Source organism: Eurosta solidaginis, chromosome 5 (assembly GCF_040869045.1).
Source record: "Eurosta solidaginis isolate ZX-2024a chromosome 5, ASM4086904v1, whole genome shotgun sequence".
In the NCBI taxonomy this organism is placed as follows: Eukaryota; Metazoa; Arthropoda; class Insecta; order Diptera; family Tephritidae; genus Eurosta; species Eurosta solidaginis.
The window spans coordinates 212,301,946-212,319,911 of record NC_090323.1 but is presented as its reverse complement, the minus strand read 5'-3'; the positions used below and the strand labels follow the sequence as shown (position 1 = coordinate 212,319,911).

General features: G+C 39.6%; 1 protein-coding gene across 4 annotated transcripts in view; it reads left to right on the top strand.

The window, feature by feature from the left end:
• melt (melted) overlaps positions 1–17,966 on the top strand; it is a 109,068-nt gene that overhangs the window by 60,886 nt on the left and 30,216 nt on the right. The gene's annotated exons all lie outside the window — the stretch shown is intronic.

Genomic DNA, 17,966 nt, shown 5'->3' with positions numbered 1-17,966 from the left:
CATCAATATATCGTTCCCGCAACTGTTGGGCTAGTAACAGAAACTGCACTAGAGCCCACTGGATTCATATCGTTTTTATTTTTATTTATTTCAGTCATCGAAACAAAATTTCTTACAGACTATGATCATGTTTACATATTTAATTAAACAGTGCAAATAGGCTTAACTTAAAACAATAAAGGCTGTCGTCAAAATTTATTTGCGAAGCCAATGTGTTACAAAGGCGAATGATTCTGGCTATCGGCTCATTATAAGAATACAGCGACTTGTGTGAACCCTCAGTAAACTTTCTGGTATTTCTGAGATTAATATTAGATTCCAGTGCTCGAAAAAGAATAAATATATCTGGGCAGTCAATATTGCCAGATAAAATATTGTAGGCAAATAACAGCGACAGATATGACCTTCTGTCCGCAAGAGATGATTGCCCCATATTCTAAAATACTCCGTACCAAAGCAATATAGAGTGTTTTCAGAGTCATAGGATCTTTAAAATCTTTTGTGTTCCGATTATGAAACCCACCATCGAGTACGCTTTAGATGAGACTAGATCAATATGTTTAGAAAAAGTTAATTTCGTGTCAAAGATAATTCCTAAATCCTTAATTTCGGATTTATGCAACAAATCAACGCCATCCAGAGAATATTTGAAAGTATAGACATATGCGCGGCGGCAATAAGAGACAACGCAACACTTGCTAATGTTTAGGCTTAGGTTATTGATGGTACACCAATTTAAGGAAATGTTTAAGTCTTGCTGAAGTTTTTGGCAATCGAGAAGACTGTTAATATTGAGGAATATTTTGGCATCATCTGCGAACATTAAGCACTTTGACGATATGATATGCGACGGTAAGTCGTTTATGAAGAGTAAGAATAACAGAGGGCCAATGTGAGTTCCTTGAGGAATATCCGATGTGGCATAGACTTCAATATTCGAGCTTATTGAGTTTATTATCACCGATAATTTCTTGCCAAAAAGAAAACTTCTGAAAAAGTTCAATTAAGTGCCGGAAACACCAAATTTATTGAGCTTTAGTAAAAGAATGTTATGGTCTACTTTATCAAAAGCTTTTGAGAAGTCGGTGTATATGACATCGAGTTGCGAATGTTGTTCCATTGCAGTGATAATGTTGTTTGAAATAAGAGATAGATTAGTTACTGTTGATTTACCTGGCAAAAACCCATGTTCGCAGCTAGTAATGGCATGCTGAACATGTTCGAGTAGTTTTTTGTTAAGTATGTGATCGAAAATTTTTGGAAAGACCGCTGGCTTTACTATAGCTCGATAGTTGGAGATGAGGCTTTTGTCTCCAGATTTGAAGATGGGTTCAATTGAACATGACTTCCAACAATCTAAGAATCTTCCTTGGCGTAAACAAGTCTTAAAGAGTATGGTGATTAGTTTTACAAGAGAATCCACGCACCGAATGAAAAATATTTTTTCGTTTTAGATAGCATTTACCTTATTCTTCGTGAAGTATCTTCAACAACAACAACAATACTTTATACCTCACTATATAAGCCATTTAGAGCAGCGACGTAAAGTCTCGTAGAAATTCGTACCCGGTGAGCATAACTACCCTGCAGTGAATATGGCAGTCACGCAAAGAAACAGTTTTGCACTAGAGGTCTAATTACTACCTCTGAACAGGTGCTAATCTGATGCAGAGCGACGTCATCACTTGTATCAACATTGCTGATGTCTCAAGTCTATGTGTATTTAAATTAATAAGTCGAAGGCTGTTCGTTCGAAAGGCAAAGGCGGTTAATTGTCATTTCGTAGAACATGTCTGTTGAGAGCGCTGCTAAAGGTCAGAACTAGAACTGGATAAAGACACTCCCCGAAGATTTTGGGGAGTGTTATGGATGTTGATTTTCCTTTGCCGGATATAGATCCGGTACGTTCCGGTAACAAAGCATCATTAAGGTACTAGCTCGACCATCTCGGGAACGATTAATATGATCGCATTGAACTTTCTAGCTGTGACATAGAGACTACTAAGACCAATAAGATCTGGAAGTAAGGCAACTTGAGCCAACTGCCAAATGAAATAGTTACTCATAAATTTAAAGGAAAATGTCTTCTTAAACTATTTATTACACTTCATTACACTATTAAGGGGCGAATCATGTATAACGCAACGAGTCATTTTTTTTCATGTGAACCGAAATTGCTATCATGTAAGATCAAATACTAAATTTTAACATATCTAATTTTCAAAGTGCCTCAAAAATGTTTTCAATTAAAAAAAAATATTTTGCAATGACCTGGCAAAGTTTTAGACCCGACCTAATAATCTGGCTTATTTCTTTTCACATTTTTCAAATATTAAATTTTAACATATTTAATTTTCAAAGTGCCTCAAAAACATTTTTAGCATACAAAAATAAATTTTTTGTTAAATTCAAGGGCAGTCTCAGCCCCGCCACCCCTTAGCAAGTTCTGCATTTCTATACTTAGATACAATTAAAAAAGCGTTGTACATAATTTTCATCGTGCCTCAAATACCTGCTGAAAATTGCTTACCAGCTCTCCTACTATGAATGGCTTTATGAAATGTTTGGTATTATATAGTGGTGACTGTGAATGTGAGTGACTGCGACAAGAAGTATCACAGCGTCGTACGTAATCTGGCCCTAAAAGAGAAAATTGTACCCATAAACTCCACTTTAAAATGTCAAATAACTGACACAATGCTGATCAAAAGACATTGAGTGAAAGTAGTGTCAAAAGTTTCAGCTCAGTAATTGACAGATAATGCAAACCGTTGAGTGGATTGAAATTACACAACAGTGCGTTCAGACAATGATCAGTCAATGGTTGATCATCGGTTGTGTTTGCTAAACGGCAATGTATGAAAATATACGTGACTTACAAAATGTAACCCGTCTCAAGATATGAGATTGCAGTTTTCAAACAAAAATGTCCACGAGGTTTATACTTCCTATGATTTTATTCAGCTGAGTCCTACAGAAGGTATTCGCATACTTGACGTCTGCAGGAAGATCTGGGATGGCACAAGTACCGAATTAACCATCTCCCCCTTGCCCATTTCATTTTTGTTCACGAATAAAAATGGAATAAAAATATTAACGTAGCAAATGTGCTGCCACAATATCTAACTGCCATTCCGCAAAAAGCAGGAAGCATTTGTTGTTGCTCTATCTCTGGTTTCAAAGCTGGTTTACTAGCTTTTCCGTTTATGTACGAACTCAAATAACTAACCCTCTGTATATGTGGTCTGCAGAACAAGTTATGATCGTTCAGTGTTTGTTGTATGCTTTCATTTAACGTGCAAAATAATTAAATGTGCCGTATACGAGAGACGATCGGTAAGTGCGTGACCGATATTGCATTAGATGCAACTCAGATGGTAAGATATTAGACACCAATTCAAGCTGTTTGGTTGTCTTTTTTATCGCCTTCTATTAAAATGAAAGTTTTACTTAACGCAATATTCCGGAACCCAGAGCACCATATTCAATAAATAGTCGGTTTTGGGGATCTCTTAACAAAACACGTCAGCGCTTTTTTCTTTGCGTTCACTAGCCATCGAAGGCGTTGAGCTTACATTCGGTGGACTCAAATAAATTTAAATTCATCACTAAATTTCTTCAGTACCAGCCGTTGGATATAACTAAAACGCCTATATAGACAAACTGTCGTTTGGAGGTTTTGAAATGATCATATCAAAGCTCCTATATCATTTGGTCTTGCTTATTTGTGCCAACCAACCTGAAGAAACAGCAGAACATTAATAATGAGAGATGTCAGATACTCTATCCGTGGAGAGGCCATCAAGTTCTTAACGTAAGTTGTGGAGTGAAACAAAGAGTAGTCGTGGCTTCAGATCAGCGGCCTCGCAACTTTTAACATGATTTCAGGGATTCTGCGGGAACCGGATTTAGAGGATTGCATAGGAAAAAAATCTCTTTTCACCCATTATTTTTGAAACACTTTTACGGCATAAAGAAACAGAACGAGAAATTGCTTGGAGTTTTAAATCGAAACAATGTGTAAACGAAATTAATAAGTACGAAATCAGTTCGATTCTCGGTATGAAAACTCATTATTGTTGTTATTACTTTTTATTGATATTAGAGAAAAATTACAAAGTTTACAAACGGCGATAGTTACTAGGACATGTTTCTGAATGTCACTTCTTCATTGGCTAGCTTCTCGAGAGCTAAGTATTGAACTCTAAATCTCAAACATTCATACTTTATACTAGTGTAAAGGCAGATGCATGCCCCACTGCTCGCTTTGCAATTGGTCTCTAAGGGTTGCCTTGTTGTTATTATTGTTATTTTAGCGCTAAAGACACTCAACAATGGTTTTGGGGAGTGTGATCGATATTAATGGTCCTTTGCCGAATACAGATCCGGTACGTTCCAGTAACAAGCACCATCATCTTGGGACCGATTTAACATTACCACATTGAACCTTCTAGACAAACCGGCTTTTCTCACGCTTTAGTTCCATAAGAATCTTGGGATCGCCAGAGCCTCGTTTTCCAAATATGCATGTGTATGATACATTCATATTTGTGAGAGGTTTTCTCTCGGGTAGGTGACAGTTGGGTTAAGGAAGTTGTGAAGCTATAAACCTTAAAAGTACGCTGTATATTGGAACAATTTTCCGTTATCCCTTGTGAAATTTTGTTTGAAGACAAGCGGATTTCGGCATTGCGCCATCTTTAGTGTTATTTTCGTTCTAATCTTTTGTTGGCGTTTGTCTTATATTTATAGTTCGTATCATTATGTGACGGCCGCCGTGGTGTGCTGGTAGCGTGCTCCGCCTATCACACCGAAGATCCTGGGTAAAGCAACATCGCAACAAGCAACATGTCGGCCTTTTTGTAAAGAACTTAGACGGGATGTTATCGGTAACAAATTGTCATCGACTTTAGATCCAATAACCAATGAGTCGTAGTTACAAATCAGTAACACGCCTGCAACAAATTGATAACACTTCGACAGGGAATCGATAACTTTTTGATAACATGCCACTGACGTTTCGATAAACAATCGAAACCTTTTTGATAAAAAGCGATAACTCTTCGATAACAAACCAATAATTTTATAGCAACAAATCAATAACTTTTCAACAAAACATCGACTAATTTTCGATGATAACTTTACAACTGTTCGATAAAATATCCATTTAGATAACAAATCAATAAGTTTTTGGTAAAATATTGATAACTGTTCGATAATAAATTGATAACTTTTGGATTATAAACCGATAATTTTTCGATAACAAACACTCCGAAAGTCAAGCGATAACTTTTCGATATCACTTCGATAACAAAACGATAACTCGTCTATACCTTCTCGGAAATTGCTAGAGCACACAGATAACTCGTCAATAAGAAATTGATAGCACGCCTTCCTTTATCGTTCCGTTTCTATTTCTCCTTTTTGCTTTCTTTCATTTCCTTGCCTTTCTTTCGTTTCTTTCTTTTCTTTTCTCTCCCCTCCTCTCCTCTCCTCTCCCTCCTCTCCTCTCCTCTCCTCTCCTCTCCTCTCCTCTCCTCTCCTCTCCTCTCCTCTCCTCTCCTCTCCTCTCCTCTCCTCTCCTCTCCTCTCCTCTCCTCTCCTCTCCTCTCCTCTCCTCTCCTCTCCTCTCCTCTCCTCTCCTCTCCTCTCCTCTCCTCTCCTCTCCTCTCCTCTCCTCTCCTCTCGTCTCCTCTCCTCTCCTCTCCTCTCCTCTCCTCTCCTCTCCTCTCCTCTCCTCTCCTCTCCTCACCTCTCCGCTCCACTCCACTCCACTCCTCTCCTCCCCTCCCCTTTCCTCTCCAATCCTCTCTTCACCCCTCCCCTACCCTCCTCTCCTCTCCTCTTCTCTCCTCTTTACTCCAATCCGAAACAGCAGCAGCAAAACTTGTAGCACTGCATGTAAATCTACTGCAAATCGCTTTTTAAGGTCCTGAATTTTTCATACGTCCCTCGTATATACAAACGTGTTAAATTTTTCTTACCGGTAGTTTTACTTCACAAATGCCTTTAGTTGGCATTAATAAATTGAAATGCATTTTGTTGATGTATATGAACTCGAAAACGCGTTGCATTACTGGTTTACACCGATTAGGCGGATGTTATACAATTTTATATGCAATAAAACACCACATATATACACACATATGTTTGTATATCATGTCAAACTTGCTTAGCTTAAAGAAATATTCAACATGTGTGGTGGATATTGTCAAAACAACTTTCCATGCCACTTATTCATATTGCGATGTATGACTTTGTATATCCTCAAAAGAAACTTTGACCGGTAAATATTCCATAACACACCATCTGCCATTCAAATACAAAATGTAAAGTTCCACCTGTTAGAGTGTGTATGGTAAACAAATTAAGAGTTGGCCTCAAATTACCATTTGCTGACCTAAACCCATGTAACTTTTATTTTGCACCGCCCTTTGCATACCAACAAATTTAAAAATTTTCTGCACTTGCAAAATTCTTTGATTTTTTTCATTTAGTACATCCACTTACCAACGTCAAGCATTTTAATCCACGACTATGTGTATTGTGTGCTAATCTCGCAAAGTATTTCGTAAATCTAAGGCAAGTTTTTGTACACTGAAAAAAAAAAAAGAAAGTTGACTTGGTTAAATAAAGTTATACTGGCGCATTTTAAGTATGAAAAGCTGTAGGAGTGTTTTATTATAGGCTATTAATTCTACTTTTCTTTAAAGCGATATCAAAGGTGATCAGAAAGTGTTCGCAAATGCTATTACTACGCAGTAAGAAAGGAAAGTTTGGTTAGGTTCAACTGGTCGCTCCGTAAGGGCCTCACATGGACTGAAACATACCCTGCAAAAATCGTTGGATCGTGTGGTCCACTGGAGTACTTACCATTATACTCCTCTGTAATGCAGCAATGGACCAACTCTTGTTTCTACACGAACACGTTGTAAGCCGATCATTGCTCGTTTTTAACGATTGTAATCACTACACGATGTTTATTGGACTGTGGGTACTCCATGGATTACCCTGATGTAATGCGGAGATGGAGTATATGGTCCAGTCCTAGGACATCGCAATGTTAATTGGACCATATTTTTTGTATGAATTGTGGTTAATTTTGGAGTACTCAGTTGGTCCATAGCGAGTACTCCATACATGCATGCATGGAGTACTCGCGATTTTTGCAGGGTAGTGTTAGCAGAATTCTGTTTACCAACCAAACTGCAAAAACCTCATCCAAAACCAGGACTTCTGTAATAAAATAACTTCTCTTACCAAATACTCGAAGCTTTCTATGACCGATGCGAGTTCATTTTTCTAGATCTGATATTTGTGTCACTGCTAACAGCTTTAGCCTGGCGAGCATAGCGAACGAGCACAAAATGTTCTCGATCGTTTCTTCCTCCATCTGCTATTACTAACTAGGCCCATTTTAAAAGCATGTGATGCCAGAAGTCCAGTCATGGTACCCGCCATGGGCCTTCAGTCCTCTCTTTTTAAAGATAAGAGTAAGCTAGTTAGCTTAAGGCTAGTCTGCAGGTCTTAGCACATAATTATCGACACTTAACAGACCCACGCTTAGATGTATGTTTTTTCCTATCCCGATTCTTACTTGCTTAAACTCTAACACATTGTAAAATGATGTGCTATGCGCGATTATTGTTTTAATTGCTGCTTGGCTATCAATATAAAATTTGACGCGGCTGCGGTTTAATCTTTTTTCTTCTAGTTGTTGTATTAACAGTGCTTCGCCCCATTCAATGGGCACGACCGCTCATAAATTGTTATCAAAGTCTTCTAAAGGGAGTCCAAGGAAGCTGGCTGTTTCAACAGTGGCGGATCATAGGAAGATAGGTATTTTTACGTTATGGGTACTACTTCCGCCTGAAATACAGTACAGTTCTCTGGCAGTTTGAGTGATCTGTTTATAGACCCTACTTCTTCACATACTTTGGAGCCATCGGTGTATACGTGTTTCGCCTCGGCTTGCATACCCCTTCTAATTTTTTAGGGTAGGTGAGAGCGAAAATTAATAAATATGCTCGATGGCTCCACCTTACGGTGTCAAACACACGGAGCTAATTTCATGATCAGTGTATCAACTATATGTTCCATGTTCCCTGCTCAAACACTTCATAGCCGATTCATTGGTACCAAATCAGCTTATAATCTAGTGTACAATAAAAAGGCCTTATCTTGGTATCGTAAAAGAAATTGATAAAGCCATATCCACCCGTTCGTCTGTACTTCTGCCCGTGTGTCCGTCCATTAAAACGATAACTTGAGATATTTTCACCGAATACCGGCTTATCTGGACCCAGAAAAGAATAAAGATTGGTATTGAAATTAAGCGATATGGGACGATAGCCACGTCCAATTTTTCGATATCGAAAATTTTGAAAAATGAGAAATGATGAATTTGTAAAACCAATGCACAAAAAACCACGCAAAATATAAATTTCAAAAAATTATGAAATATGGGCGTGGCACCACCCACATTTAGAAGAAGAAAACTTGGAAGTTTGATAAGCCGTAAATCAAAAGGCGTAAATATATTACATTAAATTTTGGTAGACACACAATCCTGGTACAGTCTTTCAAACCTATCGTTTTATGGATAATGGCATGCGGTTGAAAGACAACTCCACCTTGCGTTCCATTACCATTCTATTCTAATAAGCATATTAAATCGCTGCATCAGTTCCTACGCTTGGGGCAGCCGACACAGATAAATGATACAGTTAAACAATTTTAATGCACCAGGATAACCTGCATCACAATTAAGGACTTTGATTACAAGCTTTCGGTCACAGCGAATTGAAATATTTATTCCCTGCAGTATTAGCCCCAATCAAACCAATCCCATTTTTTCCGACCATTATAGGGTTGGGCAAGCGCCGTACGTGCATGCATTGCTCGCTTTCGAGTTATGACCACTCAACGAACGGTATACCTAGCGTGGGCATATTCTAACTCCTTACACGCAGGGGGTTGAGAAAGGAAACTAAGAAAACTTGTTTTTTTTTTTTATCCAATTAAAGAAAAAATAGCGATGTAGCAAATATTTCTTATGATAGATCATTATTCGCCGCGCGGCTACCATGATATAGAGCTGGCATATAATACCGAAGCTTACAAGTTGAAGTGACGGGACAGCTAACATCAAAAATGCTTTAGAAAATGTTTGCTCCCTCAGCATGGGCAATACCAACGATTGTATTTCTACTTTGAAAAACTTCTCAGAAAACCCATTCGGTGTTAGTAGATGCCGTTTGGTTGTGCCAATTTCTGTGCAAACTTTAGGAGCAGCATACCGCAAATTCGAAAGAGATATTGGGGCCACAATTGAGCCGGATGGTTGGTGCCGGGGTGCAGAAATGGCAGAACATACTATACACGTGTATACGGATGGGTTCCAAATGAATGGAAGGGGTTGGGTCTGCTGTTTACTGTTTCGACCCAGAAATAACTAGATCCCACAGGCTGCCAGATTACTGCAGCGTTTTTCAGGCAGAAATTATAACAGTGAAGAAAAAAGCAGCAGAAATTCTGGAGGAAGCGTGCCTAAGCTGCAGTCCAAGTCAATATATACATTGATAGTCTGGCTGCGATTAAGGCAATATTCTCACACTGTATTTCATCAAGAAGTGTTCTGGAATGCAAATAGGCATTGGAGAAACTTCGCTTAGGCCGGACTATACATCTTTACTGGGTTCCCGGTCATAAAATAATAGAAGGTAACGAAAAGACCCCCAGCGTTTTAGGGGGTTAGAATATACCCACGGTAGGTATACCTGTCGTAAGAGGCGACTAAAATACAAAATAGATTCAAGGGGTTGTATAGCGCAACCCTTTCAGGTTGCCAGCGCAATATATAGCTTCTCCAAACCCAATTGTCAACCTCACCTATCCGTGGCGAATCCAGTTACATTAACAACCGAGGCTCTGGCGACCCCGAACTCCTCATGTATCTAGGCAGTGGGAGGGCGGTATGGCCTAGAAGGTCGCATGTGGTCATAACAAATCGTTCGCGAGATGGTCGGGCTTGGTACCGGAACGTACCGGATCTGCATCCGGCGAAGGACCATCAACATCGATAACACTCCCCAAGACCTTCGGCCAGTGTCCTTATCGCTACAACAACAACAACAAAATGCCGATGAGTTGGCAAAGGAGGGTGCAACACTCGCTGTACCGACGATAGACGTCGGATTGGGATAAATCGAAAGGAGACAGGAGTTGCATATGATCCATCAAGCAGGAAATGCGTGGAAAAAAGCGCGGGGCTGCATAATTTCTAAGATCATGTGCTCAAAGCCGCTCATATCTCTGAAGAAAGAAGAATTAACGCTCAAAATGGGCATACTGACTGGACACTGCCTCCTGGCGTCACATGCTTATAAGTTAGGTCTCGTCAGTAACAGCAAGTGCAGGAAGTGTAAGCTGCAGGAAGAAACTGTTGAGCACGTTCTGTGTTCGTGTCCTGCGCGCGCCATGTCAAGGCTCCAGCTATCATATATATTATTTCTAATTGCTGTTTTTATGTCCGTAGGTTTTTGGACGAGCTACATGGCATCAAAACGGCTTTAAATAGCTACTTGGGCGACCAGGGTTGCAGCCATTTCACCTACCTACCTACCTGTTTCTATGTAAGGGTCGCTTTTTCACTCTTATTTGGAATCTAAATCAATAAATAAAGTTTTGTTTTAAAGATGGATATTCGGGCTATTAGCGAGCTTTGGGCAATTTTGGTCGTAGTGCTTTTGTTTAGCTATATTTTATTAAAATAATTTGTTAAAAATAAACGATTGTGAGCACACAAAGAAATGTATTTTTACTATGGCACTATTGTGAATATTTGCACTGCAATGCCAGCAGTTCCTACCATACGCTAGATGGCAGTGCAAGCTTTTAATTGATTGATAGAACAGCTGGTTTCTGTTGATATTTGATAAGGGACTTTTATAATGGTTGCGCAAGATGCGCACGGGTCCGTCTCGTTTAATTTAATTTATGTAATTAATTAATTTACATGCCAACCTAATATAAAAGCACGCAAGTCATTTTCTGTCAAAAATGTCTCATGCACATATAACTTGTATGAGAGCAAGCCAAATTGAATTTGCTGCGTGAAAACCTAACTCGATTTCCAATTTTTGTTCTGCGTGGCATTTAGATTTGACGTTTGCACACAAGCTTCACATTGTCGCAACGTATGCTTTTTTGGGTTAGGGCAAAAAACGCCGGTTGTTTGCGTGCGCTAAAAAAACTCAGTGCGGTTTTATTAGGTTGGCATGTTAATACATATGTCCTGGCACCTAATTGGGGTTCTTCCGTTTGGTAACACTATGGACACATTCATTCTATATGAGGTCTTTATTAACCAGTCAATTCAACCTAACCTAACACCACACATTGAAGAAAAGACTGATAAAATATTTAAATTGTTTCAACTGCTGGTGCTACATCACATACCTTTCACAATTACAACAGCAGTCATGAATTGGAAACAATCAGTGCAGTGCCATATCAATTAAGTATAGAAATTCAATCTCATAACAAAAACACACTTTTTATTAACTTCAAAAAAAAAATACTAATGAATTAACTTTTCAGCATGTATCAGCTGTAGGGAATCCCCATTTCTATTTGCACAAGAATTTCATTGCCCATGCGAAAAATGTGCAAACGTTGAAGTAAAAAGAAACAAAAACCATTTACTGCGCCTACAATAAAAAAAACGAAATAAATTAGAAATAGATGAAACTGAAATGCATACGATCAGGGACATAGACAAAATTCGACGTAGGAAGGAGCAGGGTTATAAAACGGAAAGAAAAGACATGGCAACCTTACAATAAACAGCCTTAGTCTAGCATTTGCTAGATTAGATGTACTCTATGCGGATAGATGTGGGTTACTTTCTACTAGCTACGATAGCGTCTTCATGTATGGGTCATACATATATGGTAAACCCTGGCACGATCAAACTACGGACTGGTAGTTGTTATGTTTATAGAACCGTGTCCCACATCAACTCCATTTAAACGGAGCATATAACGTCTCATTTAGCACAGCGACCCAGTGTTCTCGAGCGCGCATATTTAACGCCCTTAAAAAATGTCATACAAAAGCATTTCCTTAAGATCAAAAAATTGATGCTGCACATAAGTTGTACAGAGGTTTTATTGTAGGAGTCTTATTAGAGATACTATTGAATTCCTCTATTGATGTGATACCGTCCAACCACTCTTTTTCTCTTTTCAGCGATTCCTTACGTGATGACACTGAAATGAGCAGGTTTTCATCACCATTGCCATAGCTTTCATAAGAATGTCCTAACAATAGACCCAGGAAGGAACCCAACTTTAACTAAGTTTGTGCAGAGCCAGGTCGGTGCACCAACTTACCGAACACTTAAGAAGTACCTGTAAGTCATTCTCGCAAGATTCCATTGGTATGTTGAGTCGGTTTAAGCTAATATTTGAGCCGCTTCCTGGTGTAAGCTCAATTTTAATATTAGGGATAAAAAAATAAAAATAAAAATGTGCCATTTTTTCGGGTACGAACCGCGAACAACTTCCGAAACTTTTAGAGTTAAGTAGACTCGTTTTACGTTCTTTTGAAAATGTGCGCATCGGCTTTTAACCCAGTTAAATTTTTCGTTTTCAATTAATCAACTGGTAAGCAAATTCACCAATACAGAGTTGTTCTGCCAGGAGCTTGATGGAAGCCTCAACTTACGATTACTTAAGTGTCTTCCAACTAAGGTCGTAGCATTTAATTATGTGATAAATGAGATACGATGCAGTGATAATGTGGCTGGAGAATTGAACATTCTTTCGGACCGGTAATCTGTAATTAAGGCCCTTACCACTACGGTGTTGTGATCAAGATCAGTCTGGGTATGTCTGACCTCTGTCTCGATAGCCTCGATTAGTTTGGGATTATAGTGATCTTGATGATTATAATGATCTCGAACATGGGTCATATCTATATACAAGAAACCTTCTCGGATGGGTACTTGTCAAGTGGACTTAGCAGAAGTTAGGGAATTTGCCAACAACAATGCATAGTTTATATATATACAGCATAAAGTAATTGGGAAAAATTTGTACAACAACAAGATGTTACTTTGGTCGAGTCTGTTTGTTAACCGATCATTCATCGCACATGTGCGAGTTCGAGTCCCACTCTCGGAAGAAACGCTTTGGATGAGGTTTACAAGGTCTAATCAAAACAGGTGTCGCTTTGTGCGTCCAGGCGCTCCTTTCACAAACCATACAAGTCTTATAATACAAGTAAATTTCTTCTGAATAGAAAGAATTGTCAGATTAAACTCACTTGTATAACAAGAATTTTTGTTGCTGCTGTTTTTGTATTAACGATAAAGGCACTCCCCGAAGGTTTTGGGGAGTGTTATCGATGTTGATGGTCCTTTTCCAGATACAGATCCGGTACGTTCCGGTAACAAAGCACCATAAAGGTACTAGCCCGACCATTTCGGGAACGATTATTATGACCAAATTAAACATTCTAGACCATCCCGCCCCCACCACCGAGTGCCATGAGGAACTGCGGGTCGCCAGAGCCTCGCCTGCTGAACATATGTATGATACATTCATATTTGTAACAGGATTCCCCTTGCGTAGGTGAGGTTGACAATTGGGTTGAGGAAGCTGTGCAGTTACAAAGCTTTGTATTGCACTTATGAACCCGTTGAACCCCAACAGAACTGTATTTCTCTGAAACGGGCACCAAATGTCGTGTTATTTCTATTTTCACCCAAATATTTAAACAATTTGGAGGTGAAACCTTTGACAACATTACAAAATTGCCTATGATGATTACGTTGGCGGTTTTCGAAATGGTTCCATAGCAATATGCCAGTAAATGTTTCATTCTTTTCAGTTTCTCTTAGAAAACATAATAATTGAAATTCAATTATTATAAGCCGGTGTTAAGCTCATGAATTCTTAAATATAAGTATAGACTGAACACACCATTAAACAAACATACATAAAAATTTGGAGTTTTATTGGCCATCTGTAAACTTTCCTTGCATAAATGGCCCTCAAGCCAGCAGGGTAGGCAAGTTCCTTTCAGGGAAGCAAGCCTTCAGCCGAACTCATTCGGTTCACCAAGGCTAATATACTGAACTGAAAAGGCAATAAAATAGTAAAGTTTTGTATCAAAGAACAAAAATCACGCTAAGTCGAGAGAAGATGATATAGCTCTTGGAGTGTTCGAGAGAAAAGTCCTCTGGAAAATGTATGGTGCTGGCAGTGATGCTGACAGCGAGTATCGAAGGGCTTTACCAAGATATGAGAATAGTAAAGTGAATAAAATCCCAAAGGCTTCGCAGGCTAGGACATGTTATGCAAATGGACGAGGACGCCCGTGAAAGTATTTCAATCGAAACCGCAGTTTGGAAGCGGGGAGTTGGGAGAGGCAGGCACTGACTTGAAGAAAGACTTGAAGCCCATTGCTGCTCCTAATTGGCGTCAGTGATCGCGAAACAGGAATATCAAAGAAGAAGTGGAACACTCTTTATACGTCAGCCACGTCACTCTTGAGAGATAAAAATTTGAAGCCGTGAAGGAGTTTATTTATTTGGAAACCCGCATTAACAGCGCAAACCGCAGCCTAACAACAAATGGAGAATCACACTTGGCAACGAATGCTACTTTGGGCTGAGTAGAAAATTAACAAAAAAAAACCCAAAGTATGATATCTACATAGGTCATGTGATACAAATGGATGAAGACTTTTCGGCTCAATAAGTATTTCTAGAGGCTTTTCTACCCGAATTCGGCAGCAGAGAAAGGGATTAGGTTAGGTTAGGTTGAACTAGCCGGTTGACTGAATGAGTCCGTAGTGTTACCAGAAGTTTGTTTTAACGACCAAACTGACAAACCCTATCAAAAACCAGGACCTATGTTATAAAATAACTCCGTCCTCTTGGCAAATTCTAGCAGCTTCCTTGGACTTGAGCGACTTGTTGCTTCTAGATCTGACATCTGTATCACTCCTAATAGCTGGAGTCTTAGCCTGGCAAGCGCAGGGCACCAGTACAGAACGTGCTCGATCGTTTCCTCCTCCAGCCCGCACTTCCTACATCTATAACTGACAAGGCCTAATTTAAAGGCATGGGACGCCAGAAGGCAGTGTCCAGTCAGAATACCCGTCATAAGTCTACAGTCCTCTCTTTGTAATGATAGAAGCAACTTTGTTAGTCTAAGGTTGTAAGACCTACACATAATCTTCGACACTTTACAGCCCCGCGCTTGAAACCATGCCTTTCCTACTTGGTCGATCATGTGCACCTCTCGCCTTCGCTTAATCTCGCCCAGTCTATTTGGGACGTCTACGGAGCAAGCTTCAAGGGATTCACCCTTTTTAGCTAGTTCATCCGCTTTTTCATTCCCATCTATTCCCATATGCCCTGGCACCCAATATAGATGTATGCTTCTCCCTGTCCCGATTCTCTCCAGGGACTGCTTACCCTCTAACACGCATTTAGATGCTGTGCTATGCGAGATTATTGCCCTAATTGCTGCTTCACTGTCAATATAAAAGTTAAAACGGTTGCAGCTTAAGCTATTCTCTTCCAGGGTTTCTACTGCTTTGGTTACGGCTGCTATTTCCGCTTGGAAAACGCTACAGTAATCCGGCAGCCTGTAGGATCTGTTTATTTCCGGATCAGCACAGATACCGCAGACCCTACTCCTTTCACTACTTTGGAACCATCTGTGTATACATGTATCGCCTCGTCCGCCATGGCTTAAGATCGCCCTTGAAGCGCAGATAGGGAATCAGGTAGTCTCTTCTTCTTGTGATTGATGACGCTATACTACACCGAGCCTGGTTGCAGTTGTTAACGCTATGTTCCTTGCTACCAGGTCTACGGGTGGAATGTGCCGTATGGCATACAGTGCAGCCTTTGGGGTTGTTTTCAGAGCTCCCGTAATGCTAAGCATTGATAATCTGGATACCCCCTCTAATTTTTTGTTGGGTTGTTTTGTGTGTGGCTTTCCACCAAACAAGAACTCCATAGTATAGAATAGGGCTTACAATCGCTGTAAAAACCCAATGAGGAAGAGAGAGCGACAAGCCTCACGTACACCCCAACATTCTTTTACATGCATAAAGTGCCGTTGAAGCCTTCTTCACCCTCTCTTCCACGTTGAGCTTCCATGACAGCTTACTGTCTAGGATGATTCCTAGATATTTTGTATAAGGTTTCTCCTATAGGGTCACCCCTCCTAACTTAGGCCTGATCCAATTTGGGACCTTGTAAACAAGACCATATCCGTCTTCTCCGCGTTGACTTTCAACCCGACATTTAATGCCCAGAGAAAGGGGTGAACTATACTGTATTCGGACAAACATATGAAGGGAGACCTGATCTGTCCTGATGCTCCCAATTATAAGTTATCACGAAGAAGTGACTAGCGTACTTTACTGCTAGACAGTCAAAGCGTCAATTAGTTATGACAACGATGACAATGCGGTACATCTCAACAAGGCCCTCATCCTGCAGCAGCATAGCGATGTGGAGCCTTCCAATAAAGGTCCATCTTAGGCTAGATCAAGGTAAAAGTACTTCGCTCCGGCTTGCTTGTATCTTCTATGTTTTTTATTCAAGGTCGGTGTCAGTTAGGAGCCCTAACGTTGCAATGTAGCAATTCTCTAGGTAAGTAGAACCGATGGCAGCGTAACTTGATGGGGAAACACATCGGACTCGGGGTAGTTGCTACTCAACCAATTTTTTTGCTATAGTGGGGCAATGTCGTGTACTTAACCCCCTGGCCAGTACACGACCCTGTTGATAAACAAACAATTATGCAGTTAAAATAATATAAACAACAACAACAATGACAACAACAAGCACTCATTCATTAGTGACTACTTGGTACTTAATTAAGCAAAGTATGTGCGAATCAAAGTGTGCTAAGAGCAGGGCCGGATTAACAAGTAGGCAGAATAGGCAGGCGCCTGGGGCCCCCGATTTTATGGGGCCCCAAAAAGACTTCTAAAATTTTCTTACAAACATAAAGAAGAAAAATATAATCAAATTTTACTCAAATAAATAATACTCAATTTACCGCATTCAAAAGGCGGCGACCGACGAACTAGACAAGGTTCCTAAAAAGTACATTTCCGACTCATTTGACAAATTGTACGACCGTGCAAAGAAGTGTATCGAAGTGAAAGGAGAGTATATTGAATAATAAAAAAGAATTGTCTCAAAATGTACACTGGTCGTTTTTATTTTGAAAAATTTCGGTTATTTTTTGAACAGAGGGCGTAGAAGCCGTCAAGCGGAAATTTCAACTAAAATGATGAATGAGTGAATGATTAATGATGGATGAAAAATAAATGAACAACGAATTTGGGGATTTCCTGATATTTTGCACATCTGCTAACGTTGGTATCGGTGAACTGTCGAATAATTAACTTATTTAGTCTACTTTGGGACTAGTACAATTATACTTCAATATCGCATACTTCACAAAAGCGTGGTTAAATCAAACTGATTACTGATTCCTCAGCTTGCGCTGCTTTTATACTCTCGGTTTTCTCGATCACCCATTTCTCCTAAGGTCTAGTAATTTCGCGAACAGTTGTAAGTAATGCTTGGTTACCAGCTATATACATGTATATTTGCAGTTTATGCGTGTGTATGTGTGAGTAACTACATGTGCATTTGTAGTTTATGCGTGTGTATGTGTGAGTAACTATTTGGCTGATGACTACATGTATGTGCGTGAGATATTTGTGGAATGTTCTTCGTTGACTTGTACATAAGTGTCGCTGCTGGCTGCGTTTTGTTGTTGCGATTATTAATAACAGCTTATCCATTTAAAAAGAATCAAAGCTGCTGAAATAGCTACAACGCGACAAGAGCGACTCGAGATGTTAGGTATACTTTGCATTGAGCCAGATTTATTGAACAAAATGGATGTTGATGATATAAT